Source organism: Labeo rohita, chromosome 4 (assembly GCF_022985175.1).
Source record: "Labeo rohita strain BAU-BD-2019 chromosome 4, IGBB_LRoh.1.0, whole genome shotgun sequence".
NCBI lineage: Eukaryota > Metazoa > Chordata > Actinopteri > Cypriniformes > Cyprinidae > Labeo > Labeo rohita.
Window position 1 is genome coordinate 26,147,340 of NC_066872.1, and position 19,912 is coordinate 26,167,251.

Consider the following 19,912-nt stretch of genomic DNA (forward strand, 5'->3'; position numbering starts at 1 on the left):
TACGTGCACTAAAAAAAACAGACTTCTGTCTCAACCTGGCGATGACTCTCATCTTTCTGTGCTCCTCATTCCCCTCCTTACACAGTGTTTGTCTCAGGAGCTTCAGCAAATATTTATCCTCTGACTCCAAGGTGGTTTCATTTCTGTTTTTATGGGTACTCATGTTTAGTAAACTAACAAGACACAATTTCACACTTTGTTTTTCAGGTCATGTTGTCATTATTAGCAGACATTTTGTTGTAGAGGTGAGAAGATCTAGCTAAAACTAGCTTAAGATGGTAGTTGGTTTATATAGTTTCTAAATGGTCCAAGCTGATGATTTATGGCCTTCTGTTAGTCTAGGCAGGTTAAGATGGTTAAGCAACTGGATTACCCAGTAATGGGTCCTGGTAGACCATCTTGGTTATGTTGTTTTTTCCTGGCAGTGTGCTGTGGCTGTTATCTTATGACAAAAACGTACCTGTGGGAACTTTTTCGTGAGATGCGAAATACGTACTAATAAGTACACAGCACTGCAGTTTTCAACAGAAATGTCCACTGAGTGTCGCTAAAAGAGTGTTAATTTTTTCCCCCCGAACAGATGAACATACATATGGTATGTTTTATATGACATTGGTTTTGTATGTCATTGCAGTTCTGAGTTAAAATATCAGTTGAGTGTTCTATAACTCTAATGCTCTGTGACGTTTTAAAATAACATACCATCTGCACTACACCTAAACCTAAACGATATGATCAAAAGCGAATGTGACGTAAAAACGTACCCAAGGATTCCACATCCACATTGGACACAAATCCAATTCCATGCCGGCAGAGCTACCACTTGTTACGTCCGATATTGTGTCCATTTTTGACCCCATGCCAAATTATTACTACCTCTCGTTGAAATCGATAAATGATTGCGTAATCCTAAAATATTGTGCGTAAAATATTGTCAAAATATTGTGCAAGGAATCATGCGAAAATCAGGCTTTCTTAGGGTGTTTTCACACCTGGTGCATTTCCTCCCTTAGCTTAGTTCATTGGTTTTACCTTTTTTGTTAAGGGTGTTTGATCTTCTATGTATGTTCACTTTGCAAAGACTGGGTCGGTATTTCTGCAGCTATGTAGGATGATTTTGAAATGATTTTTGAAGTTGACGAAGAAAAAACAAAATGAGCATTTGAGATTAAAAAGTATTTAAATTGTATTTTTTTAATGAAAATAACTGATCGCTTTGCTAGATAAGACCCTTCTTTCTCAGCTGGGATCTTTTACAACCACATTTGGGATCGTTTGAAGCCGCATTAAAACTGCATTTTGGAAGTTCAAAATCGGGGCACCATACAAGTCCATTATATGGAGAAAAATGCTGAAATGTTTTCCTCAAAAACAATTTCTTTACAACTGAAGAAAGAAAGACATGAACATTGTGAATGGGGGTGAGTACATTATATGTGAATCTTTGTTTTGGAAGTGGACTTCTTTAACACATTTGGTCCGTTTAAAAAAACTTTGCTGTGTCAAAGCGAACTACACCAAGAATAAAAAGCAACATAGTAATAATTGTAATCCTTGTTTTGGAAAAAAGCAATTGATCTACAGGTGTGAAAGCACCCTTAATCGAAAATCTGATTCTGTAAATTACACTTTGTGTGAAAAGGAATAAAGGTTGGAGTTTTACTGCCTCTAGTGATCATTTAAAGTAGAAACTGAAGCAATTCGTACATATTGGTAAACCTGGGTTGCAAAAATAGATCATAAAAGGTTTCAATCTAGCTACAGCTATAACTCTAGTGTAAGTTGACCATAGTTGAACTACTGTAAATCAAGTTTTAAAAGTTTTCTGCTTGATTCCACAAGATTTTCTGTGCTGGATTTAGTGTTTCAGACTAACAGCAGGTCGATGTCAAAGTCATTCAGTGAGAATCGTGACATTGGAGTCACTCTAAAAGTCAAACATCTAAAACAGCTTATTTCCCTCAAAAGCTCATACATATTTAACAAAGAGCCTGAATTTCACCAGCTTGACTTACACTGAACCCTGTCTGCTTTTTTTCTTTTTTCTTTCTTTCCTTTCTTCCTTTCTTTTTGCTTATTCTTCCACACTCTTGCTCCATTTCACGCTAGTTTCCCTGCTCGCTCTGTCAGCAGCCTTCTGGACCCACAATTCCTCACGGCCTGAAAGTGCTCAAGCATGATGGTGCACAGGTGCTCTGTGATCCATCCATCCATCCATCCATCCATCCATCCATCCTTTCTCTCTTTATTTATATAAAGATGTCTTTTTTATATGTCTTTTCGTTTAAAACTCTGTTTTGCACTCTTTTTTTATTTTGTCAGATGTTGTCAGTCTGTTCACATTGCTGAAGTGTTTGAACTCGTTTATATGTTCACAAAGAGCAAATTCACTCTTTTTCAAAAATGTTTTAGTTTAAATCATGCGCTTCTTGTTGCTCGACACACGGTTGATGTGTTTTTCTCACTGAGTGGAGTCGAAGACCCTTGAGGCACATAATTATTTTTTTTTCTCAGATTCTGCACAAACACAGCTGAAGATACATGGTGATAGTCTGTCTTTGTCAAGGCGTCGGTGGGTTTGTCGCAGCGCAGCGCTGTAGATTGATCCCCCTCCTGTCAATGTGAAGTCAGTGAGGAGCTGCTGCAATGTGCCGCTAAAAGCAAACATTCTGCCGATGACAGAATGACACATCCAAACAAGAGAAAGAAAAGAGTTTCAAGCCCACAGCTTGGGACAGGCAAAGATGGAGTTTGTTCATTCTGTCACAATCTCAGTCATGTATGTATATGTGTAGCATTTATATAAGGCAGTTTTTACACTTGTTTTGATTTCTTCAGGCTCTTTTTATATTGTATTACATGGTTTAAACTGCAGTATGTTTGCGTCATCAATGCGGATATCACGCTGTGCTAGTGATAGCTGTTTAGCTGTTCAGGAGCAACTCAGGAGGAAAAATGCCAAAATGGAAAGTGTAGCACTTTTTTTTTACACTGTCATTTTTGTTTTACTACTGAAATGAAACACGCACAGAATGACAATAACATCAGTCTCCCATGGAGGTTCAAGAGATGTAAAGAATGTGAGCTGCTGGCCAAAGGCAATTTCTGCAGAGAAAAGCAGTAATGAATTCAAGAACATTTGCATTTCCTGAAGGAAATACCAGGGTTTGCAAAGCAACAAAAGAATAGTATTAAAGTTTTAGTTAACTCAAAAATGAAACTTATCTTCATTTACTCATCCTCATGTTGTTCCAAACCCATATGACTTACCTTCTTCTGAGCAACACAAAAGAAAACATTTTAGAAATGTTTAGATGTATTTATTTTCCAAGCGTTTGCAAAAACAGTTGATGTTATTAAAATGTCATAATGGGGCTTACTTCTTGCAAGTTAGTCTGGATTGCTTTTGTAAGAATGTAAGAGAGGTTTAAGCAAAGCTAGAGCTGAAATGCTACATGCACAGTAGCAGAGCAGCAGGTAACCACCAAATCCTGCTCGCATCCCGGTCAATTAGCCAAGATCCACCCAGATCAAAGAGTCATCAGTGTTTCCATGGTGCTTGGAGAGAAACAGCGAATGAGAGAGAGCCGTACGAATCAGATTTCAATTCAACCATCCAGGATTCTCTTCCACATACAGATACACAATTGAAACTGTGAGAATCACTCTGTGAAACAACCCACAGTTTCCCATTTCCATCTCCAGCCCGTCCAGCCAAAGCAAGCGAAAAAATTTCCTGCTTGCTGATCTGATGAAGATGGCGGCTGATCAGTATTCACTTCACTCTCATTGTGCTGCAGATCCTCTGCTGACTGTGTGTCTGCGTCCAAATGAATGTGTTTGTGTTTTAGGCCACGGAGATGCTCGTCCAGCACTGAGCTGCACTGGCCTGGTGCAAATTACCCGCAGTGAACGGTACATTGAGATTCAGTGACACATTAGAAGAAACGCCACACTAAGTGAATAAACCCACAGAGACGCAGATCCAACAGGGAACAGTCAGTGTTTTCAGAAAGTTAAATTCACTTTGAATGCGTCTTAATTGTAATGACACTCATCAGGTTCAAGAATTCAGCAATAAGGTGTTTATCCACATCTGAAACGCCTCTCGCCTGACCCGCGTGAACAAATTACAGCATCTGCCAATACCATCGACCGTCTGGAGCGTCTGCCGTATGAACGCTGTAAACAAAAGACCAATTGCCTTATTGAACGCAAGGATACGAGGAAAAAGAAAAGAATGTGTCATAAATGGAGGATATTGATTGGTTGGTTTGTTTATCAGAAGCATTTGTTTTGCTGCAGGAAAGTCTGAGAGTAAAGATCAGATGATTCTCACTGTGTGTTTATGTGTTCAGATTCGATTATACAGAGTATTTTTGAGAAGCTTTGGTGTTTTTGTGTTTTGAAAGTCCTAAAAGCATTAAGAGCTGCACTGGCGTTCACCTCTGAATTCTTTTCCAACTTTTTGTTCACTTGCCTTCAAAACAAATAAAACTCAAAAGTCCCTGATTGGCCAAAGCCTTTATGCACCCAGATAATGTGAGTGTGTTTGCGCTTCGGTCTTTATCTAACGCTGGCTGTTGCTTTTCATGTGCTTTTGAATGTCACCCAACAAAACAGAACAAAGGCAGCAAAGCCTGAAACTCGCCATTAGAAATTTGCCAAGAAACATTAATGAAAGAGCTTCACAAAAACAGCTCAAGACCATTTTCTTTGTATCTCACTTTAAATTTGTCTGCAATGGCCATTTTTGTGCACTGACTTTGTAAAAATAACGTTAATTCAACCATATTTTTCTGTCATTCTGGATTTTACTTGTAAGGTTATTGTTGGTATATCGGTTCTCTTTCTTATGCCTTAAAAATATATATTGTGTATTTATATTTTGTGGAACAAATGTGAAGTTTGTAGCATATAAGATGAAATCCATCTCTTTGTGATAAATAATTTAAACTGGAGTGTCAAATGCATCTCATACAAACAAAGGCTCTCAAACTTGACCGCAGAGTGAGCTTTCTGGGATTTCAATCCTGTCCATCTTAAAGACAAAAACCACTGTAGCTTGGACAGGATGAACACAATAACTGTGTTTACTAGCAGCTCTTCAGGTTCTCATGTGAATTAAAACACTTTATCAAGTATCTTTTTTAACCAGTATTGTGCTGCTGGCTTTCTGCAAGAACATCAAGTCCAATTTTGTTTCATTAGATGTTACACAAAAACTCTCTGAAATGAGATTATCAAAGGCAATTTACAATATAACAAGTTTTATAAATAAAATTAATAGCGGGTGAATGAGATCTTGAATTTTAGCCATTAAAATCTCTAGACGATGACTGGGCAACTGTCAACATAAACTGAATTACACTGCTTCAGTTTCCCAAGCATATTGCTCCATTTTTGAAAAGTAAATAAATTAATAACAAATATGTTTCAGTCTGCCATCATTTTCAGATTCAGTTATTTTTATTTACTTGTTTTTATTCAGAGTTAAATGTCCAGTTCACCGTTGACATTATAGATAAACATGTTAATTTTTAAATGCCTTGACTTACAAGTAGTGTGTAAACTCATTGTTATGCTGTACTGCATTTGGACAGACAGATAACTGGGTGACACAACAGTAATGCTCACTGTAGTTTTGTGTCATTTTGTCCTCATCTGATTTGTTGAAATTTATTTAGTGGAAACTCCATGTGGGAAACTGGGGATTTTTTAGGATTTCTGCCAGCTGGCATTTCCGAAACCTACTGAGATTTTAGTAGTGATTAAATCAGGATGCTGCTGAGTTTACATTCAAATACAGTTTAGCGAAGTGAAGCTCTCGCTCTCGGCTTTCACTTTCTGCTCTCACTGCAGTGCTGAATGTGTCAGTTTGGCAGCGCCTGTCAGGAAAGGCGTCTCTGTGCTGTATTTTTCTTTTCATTCTATTTTTAACATTGTGACATTTCTGAAAGATGTGACAAAACAGAAACCAGAGCCTAGTGGCTGACCAGTCTAAAAACTGCTGGAAAATGACAGCTCTTGACTGGCAGAGGTCACGTCACAACTCCCCCTGAGACTGCTGAGCTACAGAAGAAAACAGATCAACACTGACTAGTTCAGATGAGGAAGTGACTTTGACTGAATTTAATGAAGAAAAATAAAAAATCAACAGCTCATGTACAACCAAAACACACCAGCCTACTGTGAATTTCCCCAAACGTCTTTATTTACAATTTTAGAGTGAGCAGGGAAGAGTTAAAAGAAAAAAACAGGAAAATGTTTCTCATTCGTTTTTTATCTTTGACATGAAAAAGTGAGAAAGTGACAGTTTAAGTTCACGATCAAACAGTCTCAGGAAAGGAAGGAAAAGTTTGTTGAGGAGAGAGGAGGGTCTCTGCACTCATGATGTCAGCTCAACACAACACAACATGACACTTTGTTTGTGTGGACAGTACTGAAGTTTCTGCTTCATTGTCTGTAGTTTTTTTTTTTTTTTTTTTTTTTTTTTTCCCCACAGCTGAATGCATCAAATCTCTTTTCAAATGTACAAAATCAAAACAAAGTGAAGATTTTTGTATCTTTGAGACACTTCAAATACAGTCAAAATCTCCACTGGTAGACTCTGACATGAACATTTGACAACTGAACTTTATGTACTGTATAAAAATAGTGCTCTTTAATGAAACGAAGACACTTTAATCTCTACAGTTCAGCTCTCATAGTCGAGTGTTCATTGCTACTGAAGTGTTGTGGGTTTGAGAGTCTCCATAATGATTGATCTGATCTCAAACCTGCTCTTGACTGTATAAGCACCAGCAGACATGAGACTCAATGGCTGTTGATGTACTCACACTGTATAGGTTAAATGGCAAACATCTCACTTGACTTTCAGCAGGATTAAATGTGAAGTTGAATCAGCAATAATTTGCCAGAAACAAATCTGACCTGGTTTCTCCAGAAGAAATAAGCCTATTAAATGCTGCTGTAGCTGTTGTGTGTTGTTTCCTCTAATATCAGCCCTGACATTTAGCCAAAGGTCAACAGTGAGGTTACGGTGGAAACTGTGAAGGGAGCCACTAGTTACCCACCGAGTGCTAATGAGGTGTGTTGATTTGGCCGAATGCCAAAATTTAGGGTGTTGAAATCATCAGAAATCTCCTCTCACCTTCAAAACAAACATGAGAGTGTTACTGGGTTTAATAGTGCTGTTTGCTAAGCTAGTACATACCGTAAAAATTTTTTTTAGCAAACACATAGCAAAATTGTAGCAACCACTCAGAACACTTGTTACAACCATTCAGAGTGCTTTACAACACACAGGCATCATAGCATCACATTTTACTGAAACAAACATTCATTCAATTTTAATTTTTTTTGAAAATGAAAAATCTAGTCTTATCGTGTCAAATGGTGGTCAGAAAACTTTTTTAAAATGAATGTTCAGAGCAAAGTAACAAAATAACAATGCTAGTCTGTTCTCCTCTATACTTGCAACATTTATTTTGTTGGAGGGAATGTTTTGGGTTTATGAATGATTTAGGCTCAATTAGGCTCTAGCCCAAGTTTGGCAGGAATAAAAGAAGAAAGGAACCTGCTGTGCCATGAGGAAAAGAAAAATAAAGCAGCCAAACAAACAATATGTTGCTTCAACACACATTTTTTAACTAACATGGCTTCTGTTCCATTTCAGGTTTTGACAAAGCCACACATTGTGTTTTGTGGACACTTTCAGGAAGTACCAAAAGAAAAGCAGCTATTAATTATCCCTACAATACATTTCCTGTAACAAATTGTGTGTTTGGGTTTGAACACGCTGTTGTGAAAGCGCCTGACGTTGCAGTTTAGTAGTTTACTACAGCTGAGGGAATTTTCTGAACTCTTTTTCTTTCTGTTCAGGCGTCCCTCGGCACTCGGGTAAATATGCTGTGTCTTCCCAACAGTCTCTGCTGATAATTTCACAGTCACACATAAGTGCAAGTTCACGGCTTTGAATATTTTTCTATTTCTGCCGCTCGTATGCTTTCCCTCCCGACGTCAGCAGGGAGACAAAAAGTCAAATAACAAGCAGCTTCGCCTTTCCTCCTCTTCCAATTACTGATAAAGACGAATAGCAAATGGAGAGCAGAAAACTGTTGGAGTGTTTCAGGACAATGTCTGTGGCTCACTGATCTGTGTCATAATATTTCCACCCGGCCCGCCGCTTCGGTCCGAAATGCTCTCTCACGGGAGCCCAGAAAGAAAAAAAAATATTTGTGTCCCTCTGTTCTGCTCCGGTGCTGCTCTGATTTGTAGCGAGCACCTGAATTTGACCACTTCTCACTGTTATTGCCTCTCGCCTCTAAAGACTTCTCTCAATTTCAGCAGCTGTGATTTGTGGATGAGCAGAATGGGCCGCAGACATCATTAGAGAGAGCCGATACTAGCGGGACACTCCAGCTGGAACTGTAATAGCGCTTATAGTAGCTCACACTGGCTGAAATTGCAATTGATTGTGTTATAGGGTTAAGAATGGAAATGCTGGGGGTTTGATGGAGGCTGTGAGGAAAGAAACCGGGAATGTTAAAGGAACATTCACAGGTGTTAAGTCTGAATTTTTTGAGAAAATTACCAACAAACTAACAAAAAAACCCACATATTCATCTTCATTCAAATCAACATTGTCACTTTGTGTCTATTTTTAGGTCTCCTAATGGTTTTTCTGAGACTTGACTAATTAAAACATAGCTAAGTACTTCATTAAGACTCAAGCTATGAGTTAGCAACTCTGAGTCATAAAATTTTATCATGCTATTGCTTTAAACTGATCCCAAACCATTTTGAGAAATCTAATCTTGAGTCCTAAACTGTCAAATGCTTTACTGGAGGTCAGTATTAATGAATACTTTCCAGTAATGCAGCCGTCTTGTTAAAAGGATCAAATATTGAAATGCAGTTCTGATAGTTTGAGATAACAGAGAGTCTTTAGTGAATGTGTGAGACGAGCACAGAGCATCATGGAGAGGTGGAATGAACTGTGTGATAATGAGACGAGCTGAGAGCATCTGTTTGACCCTCTCTGGAGGCTTTTCTCCTCAGGCACCACTGCAGCTCCATGAAGGGCCGCTCTCTTCTGCCCCGCTGCCTGTGTTAAGCGCTCAGATGTGAGAGCAGACCGCAGGGCGTCAGGGGTGCTGTGGACCGAGAACGAGTCTCTCCACTTTACCATGAACACACTTACAGAGACTCAAATTCATTGCTCTCTCCTCATATTCAGCCTCATGTGCTCCTGAGCTTAATTAAGGTCAGTGTTAACTGAGGGTCGACATTCTGCTGTTCGTTATTTCCAACCGTTTAAAAAAATCATCTTGTTGGTTTTTGTGTAGTTTGAGAGTCTCTGAAGACAAAGAATCTGAAAAGCAGGAGTCGTGATCCTGTATTGACTTCTTTATGCTGCATTGGGAGTTCAAATTCAGTGTTGTTTGAACCAGGTGGAGAAAGAATAAAACAAGATTTTAAAAACGGCAAGTAAATATGGAATATGGAGCTCAGGTCGATGTCTGAAGCACAAACCTAGATCAACACAACAAATAAACGTTATTCTCATCATGACTTCATTAAGTCACAGCATGTTATTAGAAGAAGCCACAAGAGCACATACTTCATTTGTTTGAAATAAAACAGCAATTATAGGTCTGGAGCAATTTATTCAGCAGTGTGATTTAGTCAAGCAGCTTCATTCTGAGGTGAAAGTTTTGGGCCCAATTAGGCAGCGAAACAACACCAATTAGGACAAACTGCAAACTGAGGCTCCACATGCAGAGACATCTAAAGAAATACCAATGCAAATTGGGAAGATAATTCTGATAATTGACATCCAGGTGAGAGACTCAAAGGTCTGAAAACATTTCACATCAGGCCTTCATGATTCAGCTCAGTAGAAAACACTAGAAACAGAACATCTCAACATGAAAGTCCTTTTGATCAGCTGCTGATGAAACTCTCTGAACCTGCTCTAAATGCAGACCGGATTCACACCAGCATCACTGAGGAATAAAGCACAATTCTGTGTCCTAACAAAGTGTGATAGTAATTTACAGCATCTGTTCACAACACAATCACAGCCAATCAGAACAAATGTTCTGTTTAATGTGTTTAGCTGCAAATTAAACAACATGTTTGCTCTGAAAAGCCAATGAAATGCCAAACTCAAACTGGGGGCCTTCTTGCTGTGAGGTGACAGTGCATCCCACTTATTATTCAATGTCTGAATTATAAATTCATTGCCAGTTCAGTTCAAGGGATAGTTCACCCAAAAAATGAAGTGTATATGACTTTGTACTTTCAGACCAACACAAAGTTATATTAAAAAAAATATCCTGGCTTTTACAAGTTTATAATGGTAGTGAATGGATGTTGAGATTCTGAATCAAAATAAAGAGCATCCATCCATCATAAAAAGTATTCCGCATGACTCCCAGGCGGTTAATAAAGGCCTCCTAAAGCGAATCAATGTGTTTTTGTAAGAAAAATATCCACATTTAAAACTTTATAAACCGTAATCTCTAACTTCTGACAACTGTCGTACATGCATTGCAATACTAAAGAAAAAGATAAATATACACTACTGCTGTACTCAAAGTTTACTAATGCTACACTTAAAAGTATACGTCTATCAACTAAATACTTGGCATACTATACAAGAAGTATTGAAATAGCAGGTGTATAATGTATACTTCTAGTGCACTGATATTACTACTGTTTAAATATAATATACAGTACCTTGCGAAAGTTTTGATACCTCTTTGTTTTTTTTTTAGGTTTTGTTATGTTGCTGCCTTTTGTTAAACTGCTTTAAATTACTTTTTTCCACATCAATCTACAGTCCATACATGATTATGACAAAGCAAAAACACAACTGTCACAACTTTGTGAATAAAAAAAAAACTGAAATAAGTACACTGCATAAATATTCATACTCTTAACTCAGCACTTAGGCTATGTTTATACTAGCGCGTTTTCGTTTTAAAACGCATAACTTTTGCTACGATTACACCTATTGTTTACACTACTCCAATGTTTTTGACCCTTGAAAACGGAGACTTTCGATAACTCTGCAGACCCTGTTTTAGTTTGAAAACTCTGCGGCTGCATTTCAGTGTAAACGGACCAAAACGGAGACTTTTAAAAACGATGGCGTGGCTGCCCACATTCGCTCTGTGTATCCTTGATGACCATGTAAACAATAACATCATGCTCATTGTTGTACCCATAGATATGTATAGGTAGATTCCCCATTCTACCACTTCAAGCGTGTAGACAGATCCTCCATCTAAATAATCTGGCAAGTAACTATGGTTGTACCTGCATGAATGGTCATGTGACATGCGTTTTTGGTTGCGTAGTGTAGTCGGAGATCGTTACTGAATCGCAGTGAAAATGCCAGTGTAGATGAGGATTGTTTACAACGAAAATGCACTAGTGTAAACAGAGCCTAAGTTGAAGCACATTTACATCCTCAAGTCTTTTTGGGTGTGATGTGACAAGCTTTGCACATCTGCATTTGGCATTATCTGCCATTCTTCTCCTCACCTCTTCACCTCTCAAGCTCTGTCAGATTGGAAGTGGGCAGATGCACATTTGCAGGTTTCTCCAGAAATATTTGATTGGGTTCAAGCCCAGGATGTGGCTGGGCCACTCAAGGACATTGACAGAGTTGCCTATAAGCCACTGTGTTGTCTGCTTAGGGTCAGTGTCCTGTTGGAATGTGAACCTTCTGTCCAGTCTGAGGTTCTAAATGCTCTGGACTGGGTTTTCATTAAGGCTATCTCAATATTTTTTTCTATTTTTCTCTACTCTGACGAGTCTTAGTCCCTGCTGTTGAAAAACAGCCCCACAGCATGAGGCTGCTACCAGCACGGTTTACTTTTGGGATGTTACTCTGCAGGTAATGAGCAGTGCCTGGTTTCCTCCATACATGATGCTTGGAATTGAGGTTTATCAGACCAGAAAATCTTGTTTCTCACAGTCTGAGGGTCCTTTAGGTGCTTTTTTAGCAAATTCCATGTGTATTTTCATGTGTCTTCATTGGGAAGAGGATTGAGTTTGGCCACACCGCCATAAAGATGGTGGAGTGTTGCAGTAATGTTTGTCCTTCTGTAAGTTTCTTCCATCTGCATATACGATCATGGAGCTCAACTAGAGTGACCATCCTGATCTTGGTCAGCACTCTAACCAAACCCCTTCTCCATCAGTCGCTCTGTTTGGTCAGGAGGCCAACTTTAGGAAGAGTCCTGGTTGTTTCAGTCTGCTTCCATTAAGGGTAACAGGGACTAAATTCTTCTGCGAACCTTCAATGCAACAGTTTTTTTTTTTTTTTCCTAAACTCTTCCCAAGATGTGTGGCTTGTTGCAATTCTGTTTCTGAGCTCCACAGGAGTTTTTTTTTTTTTTTAACCTCAGGGCTTGGTTTTTCTCTCATAATCATTTTCAGCTGTTAGACCTTTTATTAAGATGTGTGTGCCTTTCCAAATCATACCCATTTAACATAATTTGCCACAGGTTAACTGCACCCTGAACTGTAGTTACATCTACAAATATGAATATGAATGCTCCTAAGCTAAATTTCAAGTGTCCCAGATAAGGATATGAATACTTATGCAATGGAATCATTTAAGTTTTTTGTTTTTAATAAATTTTCAAAGATGTTAAAAACCATTTTTTTGCTTTGCCATTATGGTGTATTGTATGAAAGCCTGTTTCCGACACTAAATAAAAAATAAAAAAGGTAATTGTGCACAATTCTGACTTTTTTTCACATTTTCGAGTTTACATCTCGCAAGTCAGACTTCTTTTCTCAGAACTATGTCATATAAACTCGCAATTCTGACTTTTTTTCTCGGAACTGTGATATAAATGCACAATTGCGAGTTATAAAGTCAGAATTTCAGGATATAAACTCACAACTGCGAGAAATAAAGAGAATATCTCACAAGTGCGGGGAAAAAAATAGAATTGCGAGATATAAACTCGCAATTCTGACTTTTTTTCTCGCAATTGCGACTTTGCACTTGCGAGTTTGTATCTTGCAATTCTGACTTTTTTGGTCAGAATTATGAGATACAAACTCACAATTGTGAGTTATAAAGTCCAGTTATGAGGAGAAAAAAAAAAGACTGATATGTTCAGAGATTTGTGAGTTTATATCTCACAATTCTGACTTCATTTCTCAGAATTGCGAATCTTGGAATTCTAACTTTATAAATCGCAACTGCGAGTTTGTGTCATGCAATGGACCTTTATCTCACTGCCTAAATCCGGTAAGTGAAGCAGTGTATCCCCACTTCCGGTCCCATCGCAACGCAATGAAAACTAATGGGAGAATCCTCTCTTTCCTTTCTCTCGCCGGTGTTACTGCAATGTACCTGGCTGCTTTTATTCTAAACAATGACACACTGCCTAAGTTTTCACTATTTCCTGACACAACACAGATGAGATGCGTAGGATGAATTAAGGTCCTTCTAAAATATTACGCGGGAGCACGTTCGCGTGGAGTATGCATTTCGAAACTGAGGATGTTTAGGCCTACATCTCATATCACCTGCTGAAATGTTCCTATTAATATATTTCTCTTCCAAATGTGCATTCTGAATAATAAATAAATTTAACCTGCTGCAGTCAATTTCATCTTCTTATTAACAATGTTTTTCTCATCATATTTTATACCTGTTTACATTAAAATACATTTTAAATAAACATCCTTACAAAATTAACCATGGATTTACTATAGTAAATTCAGTAACCATGTTATATTTTATTTTTTCCGCGGACTGATATCCATTATTTGTATTGCCACAGTTTTACTACACATGCCATGGTTAATTTTTAATAAGAAGGGTATTAAAATAAATGAATGAATACACGGGTGTTGCCTTAAAGAAATAACAATGTTGAACATTTTAGCTAATTAATATTAGTATAACGCTTTGACAGCGTGATTTGAGTATTATTTAAGAATTTTTAAGAAAATTGCTCATTTTAACAGGCTTTTATTCAACTAGTGATTACAGCATATTGAAAAATATTCATAACCGGAAGAATCGATACACTGCTTCGACAAGCGCTTCCGGTGTTCAATTCCGATGCGATAAAGGTCCATTATGAGAAAAAAAGTTAAAATTGTGAGATCGCAATAACCTTTTTTTTTTTATTCAGTAGCGGAAATGGGCTTCCATAGTATAGAGTGTAGATTGATGTTGAGGTAAAAACAAAAAAGTAATTTAAAGCAGTTTAATATAAGGCAGCAACATAAATCATTAAAAAATTAAGGGGTGTGAATACTTTCGCAAGGCACTGTATATCTCTTATCAGTGCCTAAAAGGTTGACTGAACGTACTGTATATTCTCCTATTTCTAGTTTAAAAGAAGTATAGTAAACTGACAAAATGTCCCTGCTGAGAACATTCCAAAAATATGACAAGTGTTTAATTTCAGTCAGAAATACTAAACAGAAATTCTGATCAAGCACCGTTGAAAATCACAATTGAAAGCTGGATGTTGAAAAATGCCGGCACAGAATGCTCTTGAAAATCAAAGGATGGATCTATGGGAATTACACTACAAGACACGGAAACATCTAAATGTCAGATAACAAAGAAACCCTTCACACACTCTTCACAGTACACTCTGTTGCTCACATATACCTATTTCCTAATTGCTTTAATGCACTGATGAACGTTTTGTCAATACTTTAAATCATGTAGAGCTGAAACCAGATGTATATGACGACTGAGTATGTGAAAGTAAACAGCTACTCTGTCAGACCTTCATCACATGAGATCAGCTCAACATGCTAAACAGACTCACACTTAAAGAGTCTAGCAGTGCAGTAAGGTCAGTTTGTCTGTTATGTGAGTTATAAAACAGAAGAAGTGAATCTAAAAACACTAACTATCATATGTTTTGTGATTCCTCACTGAAATTGTTTGCACTGCAGCAGTTACTTAATATTAATTTTATCAAGCTTTTCTGTTTCTCACAGTGTATTTTTAGCGCATTGAGGGTGAATAAGCAGGTTGCTAATGAACAGCCCTTCACACACAGAACTAGCATCAAAAACACTAGCCCTGCTCATGTTAATGGGCACCTACTTCAAACACAGATGCCTTGATGGTCATTAAGTGTAGTAATCTAATGAAGAAACTTCATTAAGCCTTTTCAGTGGTTTGTGGTTCAGCGTTTGTTCCTATCAGAGCTCGGTTTCCTCTGAGACAAATACAGTGTAATAGTGGAGTTATTAATGGATTCGTAACAACATCAGGCGATGTGTATCCAATAACGACAATATACTATAAATGGAAACGTCTTTGCCTGTGGGGAGAGCTGATATTTAGTAGAAAAAAAAGTTATTGTGTGAACAGATCATGTCAAACATGGTGGTAATTTCTGCACTTAAACTTTTAAAACAAAGGTCTCGTTTTTATTGATCTGAACAAATTAGGTATTTAATTGAAGTGTGTATCTCTTCCCAAAGTATTTGTATATGAATGATTCCTCAAATTATGTCTTGTTGAGGAGATGTGTGCCTTTACTTTTCTGAACTAGCAAACTTACACATAGATACACAAACAGACAATAGATGGATAGAAGGAAACACATGAGAAGAACAAAATGCAAAGTGTCTGGCTGATGTTTATGAAGTAAACGGTATGTGCATCTGTGCTGAATGAGAGCAGGTGTGCGCTGACAGACTGAATCCTGCTGAGAGCAAAGCTTGACGTTTACTTCCTCCCGCCTTCTTTTGCCACACTTCCTGTGTCGTCCCAGGACCGCTTGCCCTAAAACAGCCTCAAACAGACCCAGATCTCCAGACAGACCTGAATGCTCAGACCTAGACCTCAGGCTGTGTGTGTGTTTGTGTGAAACAGACTGAGGTGTGAGAAATGTGATGAATAATTGCTTTAGTGAAGCTAGTGGAGGTTCTGCTCTCTGAAAACACAAGCTGTTTGTTTATTTTGATCTTGCTGTTTTTCCAGACGCTCTAGTTACTGCGTCTCCTGCAGATTACTGTGCCCCGGCCTCCACACCCCCTCTGTGTTGTCCCTTCAGCTTCCCCTTAAAGATTCCTCCAGCCTCTTTAACTAGCAGATATGAGAAAGTGAATAACAGGAAGAGACAGAAAGATGAGGAAATTTCTCGGACTTTGCATCATCATGACTTATGCAATATACAGCACTCTGCCAGTAGATATCAGGTCATACAGGTCTACAGGTCATACACCTGCTTATAATGAGTTGAAGGTAACAGCGGTAAAAGAAACTATGCACTTTCCAAATATAAAATATACCAGGACAAAATTCATCTAATCAGGTGGTAATACCATGGTACTATATTTAACACCTTAGTTTTCAAGTCTAATTGGGAGAGAGATGTACAGAGAGTTCTGTTGATACAGGAACTCGACAGCTCTCGTGCATCTCACCAGAATTCTTCCTGCAGGCTACAGTGTAAACAACCCCAGCAGGAACTAATAAAGTGAATGTCTTCATGACAAAGTCATTAAAACATTCAATCAACCAATTTGTTTTTAAAACATTCATTTAATCAGAAATGAATAAAGTGCAACCTGATAACTTTTTCGCAAGACACAAAATACGTAGCGGCATGTATGCTTTGTGACAAATTCAATGTGAAATGTCCACTGAGTGGCCGTAAAACAGTATTGAGTTTTTTTTCCCCCGGAACAGATGAACGTACATATGGTACGTTTTATGTGACGTTGGCTTTGTACGTGTCACTGCAGTTCTGACTTGAAATGTTTGTTGAGTAGTGCTATAACTCTAATGCTCTGTGATGTTTTAAAATAACGTACCATCTGTACTACATCTAAACCTACCCGATAAAATGAAACACAATTGCAAGCATGCCGTTTTAGCTTGTTTTTCGTTCTCATCTTTTATCTCTTTCATTGTGAGTCATGATTTTCAGAGGATTCATGCCCAAGGATTCCACATCCTAAGTCCAATTCCATGCTGGCAGAGCTACCAAGGAAACTTGTTATGCCTGGAAAGGGAAATATACGGAGCTGTAATCATAATTGTGCACGTAAATGATTACAAGTGCTTGCTGTTTTACCACTTCTAGTGTTAATTTCTGTTGGAAACTGCAGTGATATGTCCTTACTGGTATTTGGTGTCTTGCTAAAAAGTTCCCACAGGTACGTTTTTGTTATGAGATCAGGTGATAAAGTGACTGCCATTATAAGTGAGTCATTGAAACATTCACTCAACTAGTTTGAAACGCTGTTTCATTAAGGAACGGCACTGTTTTGCTCTGAGATGTGCAACATTTCTCTGCAGCTGTGTATGGAAATGTTTTCTTTGATGATGCAACTGGCAATACTGAGCCTCATTCATGAAACACGAACGGAAAGATTTATGTATAAATCATTTATAAAGCTGTTCTGACATTTTTGAATTTATGAAAATGTTTGTATTTTCAAAATGTTATCGGGTCGATGGTAGATCTCTGTGGCCCACAGAGTCGATAGACCCGAAGGGGGCTGGATATAGAGCCCCCCAAAGTTTAGAAATAAGGATAAACCAGAGCCCAAGAGGCCATATGACTGACAGGTAAATGTTTCGTTTTGTGCCGCGTCATGTTTAGGGGCGTTGAAACATCGCCACAATAACAGACCGGCGTGTAAAACTCTCAGACATTTTAAATATTCTATGCCGCAAACTTTACATTTTTCACATACTTTTGAAAATCCAGCATTTAGCTGATCCTGATAAGCGTTTGTCATCACCATTGTAACACAGTGGCTTTCTTCTTTTGTGTGTGGGTTTGGCGCCACCACAGTTTTGTTTTCAGGTGGAACATTAAAGAACACGACACACACGTCCCCCAGAAATCCTGTATAGATCAATCAATCCGATGACCACTTTGAAACTCCTGAAGTATTTCAAGCTAAGTGTGCTGCTAACAGACGTTCAGATAACAGTAATAGCAGGATAATTCAAAATGCATGTTATTGTTTATTTAGTACTGACCTGAATAAGATATTTCACATAAAAGATGTTTACATATAGTCCACAAGAGAAAATAATAGTTTTTATAAATTATAATTTATAAAAATGACTCTGTTCAAAAGTATACATACGCTTGATTCTTAATACTGTGTTGTTACCTGAATGATCCACAGCTGTGTGTGTTTTTTTGTTTGTTTGGTTAGTGATAGTTGTTCATGACTCCCTTGTTTGTCCTGAACAGTTAAACTGCCCGCTGTTCTTCAGAAAAATATTTCAGGCCCCTTCAGCAATGACTGTATGATTTTGAAATCCATCTTTTCACACTGAGGACAACTGATGAACTCAAATGCAACCACTACAGGAGGTTTCAAATGCTCACTGATGCTCCAGTAGGAAAATTGAAGCATTAAGAGTCGGGGGGTGAAAACCTTTGAACAGAATGAAGAGATGTACATTTTTCTTATTTTGTTTAAATATCACATTTTTTTCATTTAGTACTGGCCTTCAGAAACTACAGAAGATACATGTTTCCCAGAAGACAATATAAGTTAAATTTACCCTGATCTTCAAATTCAGTGTTTTCACCCCCTGGCTCTTAATGCATCGTTTTTCCTTCTGGAGCATCAGTGAGCATCTGACCTTCTGTAATAGCTGCATCCCTGAGTCCCTCAGTTGTCCTCAGTGTGAAAAGATGGATCTCAAAATCATATAGTCGGTGTTGGAAAGGGTTCAAACATACAAAAATGCTAAAAAACCAAAGAATTTGTGGGACCTGAAGGATTTTTCTGATATTTATGAAGCGTTTGTGAATCCGGAAAGATTTTTCAGGAAGGTCTGTTTTATGGACAAATTTATGAATGAGCCTATTGTGTCTACAATGTAGCTCAGTAGTAGCTTTGAAATAAAGCAATATCACGCTCACTATTTTGCTGTTTTTCCAAATACTGCTGTATTTTCAGTAAACAATACACTTGCTTCTGTTTTATCTATTATTAAATTTATTTAATTTACTATTTAATTTACTATTATACGTGTTACCACAATTATACTATTTATACCACAAACTGTCTTCTGTTCAATACTGCTGCAGTACACGTTGATATATACTGAAGGATAATTATATTTACTTACTGATACACCTGAATCTGGTCTTAAGGTTTTCTGGGTTTGGATCTTGAAAGTTTTGACAGAAGGTGGATGAGCTGAAGTACGTCTCTGATTGCTTTTGTCTCTCTCTTCAAGAGCATCAGTCGTGTAATTGCAGTATGAGTCTGTATAAAAACCCAATTAAAAGAGCTTCAAGTCTCTCGTCCATAAAGAACAATGGCCAATTAAAGCTGGACTGTCTGATTCTGATTTACTTTAACAGAGCAGCTCTTTCAGTCATTCACCTTTGCGTTGCTGTTTTCATTGTTCTTTGCCTCTTCAATGAGCTTGTCGCTCCACCATCATCTCTGTAGAAGAAAAACATTAATCATGTGTGAACTTACATTCATAATGGGGCTCGTCATTATCAGTGAAGCGTCTGACTGCTGTTCAGTTTTAAAGCTGCTTTTTTTTCTCACACAGCCCTGCAGCTTTATCAGTCGCCATGACGACTGCAACTTCCTTCCAAAACTCTGCAGCTGCTTTCAGCCCAATTCATGAAACATGCAAATAAGAGACACACAAACACACACCAGCCCGCTGGATAATCATATTTAAGCTTTCAACAGTTCCTCTTCCTCTGTGGCTGATTATAAGATGTTGATTTAACAGCGCCAGAGGTTTAAATGCTTCTGTTCTCATTGGCATATGAATGGTTCCTCAAACGGGCTGATGGAGGTGGAGGCATTTAAAACAGCTGATTCGCCGTCTGCTGTGTCACTGATACACTGACTTAAGGAAAGGAGCTATTTTAAGAGAAATGTGATTATGGAG

The 19,912-nt window shown here is 38.0% G+C and overlaps 1 protein-coding gene across 1 annotated transcript in view; it reads left to right on the forward strand.

The window, feature by feature from the left end:
* The window catches only part of LOC127164468 (thyrotropin-releasing hormone-degrading ectoenzyme-like), a 111,056-nt gene that overhangs the window by 29,858 nt on the left and 61,286 nt on the right, over positions 1 to 19,912 (forward strand).